Source organism: Adiantum capillus-veneris, chromosome 12 (genome assembly GCF_014529385.1).
Source record: "Adiantum capillus-veneris isolate H3 chromosome 12, ASM1452938v2, whole genome shotgun sequence".
Lineage (NCBI taxonomy): Eukaryota > Viridiplantae > Streptophyta > Polypodiopsida > Polypodiales > Pteridaceae > Adiantum > Adiantum capillus-veneris.
Genome location: NC_140942.1, coordinates 141,085,050 through 141,091,883, shown reverse-complemented (window position 1 = coordinate 141,091,883; position 6,834 = coordinate 141,085,050).

The window sequence follows — 6,834 nt, the reverse complement described above, 5'->3', positions numbered from 1 at the left end:
ACACACACACACACTTTCAAATTTCCACCACTCAAGGCTCTTCTGGCAGCTCCACGACACAACACTCGGAGTCGTTTGCCGCTACTCAAGCTCCTATCCAAAATCAGGCCTCGTGGATGTGAACCCGAGAGTGGGGCGACCTTAGCACCCTCAGAGCGCGACAAAGCTGGGGATCGCCAGTGGACGGCTTCTGCTTGCTTTCAATAATCCTCAGTTTTATTTCTGTGAGTTTTGTAATCACATGTACTAAAGTAATGCTTGTTCCCACGGACCATACAAGCTTAAAACTCCCACTCTTAAGGCATTGTCACTCTTTCTCACTTATTGCAAGCTTCAAAGACCAGAAAAGCTTTAAACTTAAAAACGACTTCCCCACTTCAAACATTCAAGCTTGATAACTCCTCTCTGTCATGGATGCTTGAGAGTCGATCGCTGCCTGCATCATCGCCTGTGTCATCGCCTACATCATCACTAGAAGGCTCTAGAAGAATCTATAAGATTCTAGAAGGTTCTAAAAGTATAAAGGAGATTCTAGAAGTTTCTAGAAGCTTGGAGAAGATTCCGAAAGAATCTAGAAGTTTTCGCAAAGCTCTAGAAAGTTGAAGAAGGATCTAGAAGGTTCTAGAAGAATTAGAAGGATCAAAAAGTTTCTAGAAGCTTGGAGAAGATTCTGAAAGAATCTAGAAGTTTTCGCAAAGCTCTAGAAAGTTGAAAAAGGATCTAGAAGGTTCTAGAAGATTCTAACCTCCTTAAGAAGAACCTAGAAAGTTCTAACCTCCTCAAGTAACCTCCTCAAGCACTAATATAAATAGGGGTCTTGGGCCACAAGCCCCTTAGTCTTGCCAACACTAGTTGTGAGCCTCCTATGTATGAGGAAATCCCTCTTCTAGTTCTTATGTTCAAGTCTTGTCCTTGCAATCAAGCCTTGTCTTGTACTCAAGTCATGTAACCCAAGTCTTGTATCTAGCTCTCTTAATAAAGTATTCAGTCTTGTAATCAATATTAAGCTTATCATCAAATCCAAGTTCTTGTACATTGTGAGCGCCTCCTCTTGCTCTCTTCCAGCTCTATACGCGCTCATAACAGTTTGGCAAGACTACCATCTCTTAATATTCTCAAGCCATCATGGAGCCGACGATGGAAGGTGTGATCAACGCATTGCAAAGCATCCAAGCTCAGTTATAAGAACTTCGCGAGAGTAACGCTCAACTTCAAGCAAGGCAACCCCTACTCTTGGGACCGGCGTTGCAAAATCTTCAACGTCAAAGTCAAGAGCTTCAAGAGACAAGCACACATCAAGCACAAGCTGCAATATCTAGCTATTCTCAACAACATAAGAAGGAGCCGAAGGTCTGCATGCCTGAAAAATTTGATGGGACTAAATCAAACTTTAGAGGTTTTCTCCAACAAGTGTGTCTCTTCATTTGAATGCGACGAGAGCGTTATTCAGATGATGCCTCTCAGGTAGGCCTTATTGGGACCCTCCTCTCGGGTACGACCTCTCTTGGTTTGCTCCCTTACTTGAAAAAGAATCTCCTCTTCTTCATGACTTTGAAGCTTTTGTGCGGGAGTTCTTTGCAACTTGTGGGGATACTGATAGAGCAAGGGTTGCTGAAACCAAATTTAGAAACCTCCGCCAAGGATCAAGACCTACATCCGTCTATGCATCCGAATTTCAACAGCTCACTTGTGATCTGACTTGGCGTGACGAATTTCATTAGCCAATTTCGGTGGGGATTAAAGGATGACGTAAAAGATCTTTTATTGGCTATGCCAAAGGTTCACACACTAAGCGAGTTCATCTCTCAAGCAATAGAATGTGATAATCGACTATTTGAGAGGAGACAAGAGAGGCATCTTGGGGCACCATTGCGACCCCAAACAGAAGTGACACATAATGGCTACACACCTCAACAGGGCCATGAATCAAGCATTGAGCCCATGCAAATTGATTCAGCACGGTTTCAACCTCTCTCAGCCCAGGGGAAGCAAAGGCGACGCATGAATGGCTTATGTATGTATTGTGGAGAGCAGGGGCACATAGTTCAACAATGTCCAAGGAAGAGAAGGATGAAGGTTCATGGTGCAATGGCCTCAACGTGTTCGGAAAATATGGACGTCCAACCCCAGAGACCGACTGGTTGGACAAAAGACAAGCAAAAAAAGGTCTCTTTCTTCCCGCTGATTCCACTTCAAGTTTTATGCTACCAGTCAAGATCCATATGCCGGGTAGGCACATGGATTGTGAAGCATTACTAGATTCAGGCGCAACGGCGTGCTTCATGGACAAAGAATTTGCAAAAGAACAAGGCATACCACTTGTGGAGAAGTCTAATCCAGCAACTGTAGAAGTCATTGATGGTCGTCCCCTCGCTTCAGGGGATGTCAGGTATCATAGAAGTAACATTGCAAGAGCATGTTTCAAGAATAGCGTTCAATATTATACAAAGCTCAAGCAGTCCAATTGTTATTGGGCTACCGTGGCTTGAATTACATAATCCTGACATCGATTGGAGGGCTCGGAGAATTGAACCACGAAAAGTCCAAAAGAAGAAGGGAAGGCATAATAGGCCTATATATCTTGGAGTCAAGGTCTTCATGCGTGCAACCAAAAAGTATCCAACTTTCCTGATATTTACAACAGCAACCGACACGTCGAAAACAAAAATCATGGAGGCATTTCCACGTCAATATCAAGATTACAATGATGTTTTTGAGAAGAAGAATGCAGACCTCTTACCGGAGCATCGACCCTATGATTGTGCTATAGAGCTTCAGGAGGGAACCCAACCCCCTTTTGGCCCAATATACAAGCTATCTCAAGATGAATTGGTAGAATTACGAAAAAATATTGATGAGAATCTTGCTAAGGGGTTCATACGGCATTCAAAGTCCCAAGTAGGAGCTCCAATACTCTTTGTAAAAAAGAAGGACGGAACTCTCCGGATGTGCGTGGATTATAGGGGCCTAAACAAGATCACCGTCAAAAAATCGCTATCCCCTTCCCTTGATCCCAAAGCTTCTTGAGCGCCTTGGCAAGGCAAGAATATTTACAAAAATAGATCTTCGTGGTGCTTACAACCTAGTCAGAATCAAAGAAGGTGATGAATGGAAGACAACCTTTCGAACAAGGTATGGATACCGTCATGCCATTTGGTCTCATAAATGCCCCCGCTGTTTTTCAACATTTAATGAACAATATCTTTCGGGAGTATTTGGATTATTTTGTGGCAATATATTTGGATGATATCTTGATATTTTCCAAGGATCAAGAAGAGCATGAGCACCATATACGATTAGTGCTTGAAAAGCTTCGTGCATCAGGGTTATATGCAAAGTTGGAGAAGCGCTCTTTTCATCAATCTAAGGTGGAATTTCTTGGTTATGTAATTTTTGAAAAGAGAATCTCCATGGATCCAAAGAAGGTTTAAACCATCCTTGATTGGGAGACACCCACTTCGGTAAGGATGTTCAATGTTTCCTTGGATTTGCAAATCTTTATTGTCTCTTTATACGGGGATACTCCAAGGTGGTTACAACACTCACAAGGTTGACATGCCATAATAAGTTTGTCTCAGACTCAGAGGCCGCGAAAGCATTTCAGGCTCTCAAGCAAGCTTTCACAACCGCACCCATTCTAATTCACGCAGATCCTACAAAGCCTTTCATCCTAGAAACAGACGCTTCAGATTTTGCCCTTGGCGCTATTCTATTCCAAGTAGGAGAGGATGGTCGAATACATCCAGTGGCTTTTCATTCCCGCAAGTTCTCAGCTGCAGAAATCAAATATGAATTCCATAACAAAGAGCTCTTAGCAATCATCGACTCCTTCGATACTTGGCGTCACCTACTTGAAGGAGCTCCTCATAAGATCACTGTCTATACAGATCACAAGAATTTGGAATACTTCATGACATCCTGCGTCTTGAATCGTCGCCAAGCCAGGGGAGTGGTATCCTATCAAGGTTTGATTTTCTTATCTCTTATAGACCCGGCCGTCAATAAGCTAAGCCAGGTGCCTTATCAAGAAGATCCTACCTTGCACCTAGAGAAGGCGACACAACATTTGATCAACAAGAGTCAGTGATTTTGAAACCTGAGCAACTTAAGCTAAACGCCACCATGAGCCAAGCTCCTAAAGATTCTACTTTTCTTTCTAAGGTGAAGACGCAAATTGCCAAAGACCCACTTGCTCAGAATATTAGACAACAACTACAAGGACAAGAGGTTAATGAGGACTTTCAAGAAATTGCTGGACTAATTTACTATAAGGGTCTTCTCTATATTCCGCCAGGACCAACACGCTTGGAGGTACTTCAGCAATGGCATGATCTTCCATCAGGCAGGGCATTTTGGGGTTAATAAGACAATTGAGCTTCTCTCCCGTGACTTTTGGTGGCCTCAAATGTGGAAGCTTGTCAAGGAGTATGTAGGCACTTGTGACACTTGCAATAGATCAGAGGCCCCTCCTCATCATCCTCATGGGCTACTCCATCCCTTGCCCATTCCAACCAAACCATGGTCATCTATCTCCATGGATTTCATTGTAGAGCTACCCTTGTCACAAGGATTTGACTCCATTTTAGTAGTCGTGGATCGGTTTACAAAAATGGCACACTTCATTTTAACCACTAAAACCATCACCAGCGAAGGTACGGCCAAAATCTTTCTACAGCATGCATCTCTCAAATTCCAAGAGTTCCATCAACAACATCCATGGAAGCCAAACTCAAGGAACACCACTGCTCCTCGTGGAGCTCGTCGCTAGAGGAGAGGGTAGTGTCATAGATTCGTGAGAGTCGGTCGCTGCCTGCATCATCGCCTACATCATCACTAGAAGGCTCTAGAAGAATCTAGAAGGATCTAGAAGATTCTAAAAGTATAAAGGGGATTCTAGAAGTTTCTAGAAGCTTGGAGAAGATTTCGGAAGAATCTAGAAGTTTCCGGAAAGCTCTAGAAAGTTGAAGAAGGATCTAGAAGGTTCTAGAAGAACTAGAAGGATCAAGAAGTTTCTAGAAGAATCTAGAAGTTTTTGGAAAGCTCTAGAAAGTTGAAGAATCAAGAAGGATCTAAAAGGTTCTAGAAGAACTAGAAGGATCAAGAAGTTTCTAGAAGAATCTAGAAGTTTTTGGAAAGCTCTAGAAAGTTGAAGAATCAAGAAGGTTCTAGAAGATTCTAACCTCCTCAAGAAGAACCTAGAAAGTTCTAACCTCCTCAAGCACTAATATAAATAGGGGTCTTGGGCCACAAGCCCCTTAGTCTTTCCAACACCAGTTGTGAGCCTCCTATGAGGAAATCCCTCTTCTAGTTCTTATGTTCAAGTCTTGTCCTTGCAATCAAGCCTTGTCTTGTACTCAAGTCATGTAATCCAAGTCTTGTATCTAGCTCTCTTAATAAAGTATTAAGTCTTGTAATCAATATTAAGCTTATCATCAAATCCAAGTTCTTGTACATTGTGAGCGCCTCCTCTTGCTCTCTTCTAGCTCTATACACGCTCATAACACTCTCGACGTTTAAAAATCAAGCATTCCAAGACGACGTCAATTTTAAACCACAATAGCCAAGCTGCAATTGAAATCATCAATCAAGCCGGCATTTCAAGGCGAGAGCAAAGGGGACTAAGTTTGTGTGAAGAGGTGCTTCATGATTTTTATTCATGAAGAGTGACTTCACGAATCAAAATTATTAAGCTTGCACTTGCATTATTTTGTAAATTGGGCAAGACACTGCCATAGAGAGAGTCTCTCTATTGGTAAGACCAAGTCCCTGGCATCTTTCACGAGCGATTGCACCATGGAAGAGAAAGGAATCATAAAATTTAATGGCGAGGGTTTCCATACCTGGCAAACTAAACTAAGGGGATACTTAATGAAGAAAACATTATGGGCCGTAAAAAAACATCTCTCAGTGATCACGAAGGCACACAAACCAGGGCTTCTACCACACTCGATCAAGAAAAGGATGAACAAGCACTTAGCATAATAATTACTGCACTCCATGACAATTATGTACATTTTATAGATGAGTGCACATATGCATTTGAAGCCTGACGAGTTCTAGAGGAGAATTTTGGAGCTAAAGCAAAACGAAGTAAAGTTAGCTTGAAAAGGAAACCTTACAAACTCACTATGCTCGAGGGGGAAGACATAGCCAATTTGGTCAATACGCTTAAAAGCATGACTACACAATTGACCTACATCCAATGCGAAGTAGAAGAAGACGACAAAGTTGCAGTCCTCCTTAGTGCACTTCCTTCCAACTACGACCATATTGTCACTATTCTTGAAGAAAAGGAGCCAACTCCAGCACTTCAAGATGTGGTAAGCTCACTTCATGCAAAAGAAAGGAAACAGAAAAATCCACTTACATCGACAAACGGGCTTTTGTAGCAAGAGAAGGCGAATCATCCATAGATTTCATATCATCTTCCGACGTCCGAAAATGCTATGATTGTGGTAAAATGGGTTATATAGCTAAAGACTGCTATATCAATAAATTTTGTAGCACTAGTGGAAAAGTAGGGCAAGAAGCCAGTGAGAGGAGCATCACATATAGTCCAAGAAGAAGAAACTGAGGATGAAGAGGAAATTTCTTTCGTTACAGATGTACTTTGAAGATCCGTTTCTACTTTCTCTAGTTCAAGGGGAGGTATTTTTTCATCTTGTGTGGATAGATCTTGTCATCCTGTGTGGATAGTGTCATCCTGTGTGGATAGTTGGGTCTTCATTATGTACGACATGCTCAAGGGGAGGGTTGAAAGGTGGGCATGGGAACTCCTTCGACACCTAGTTCAATTCTTGATGTGATACATATTACATATATGTGTGTAGCCTT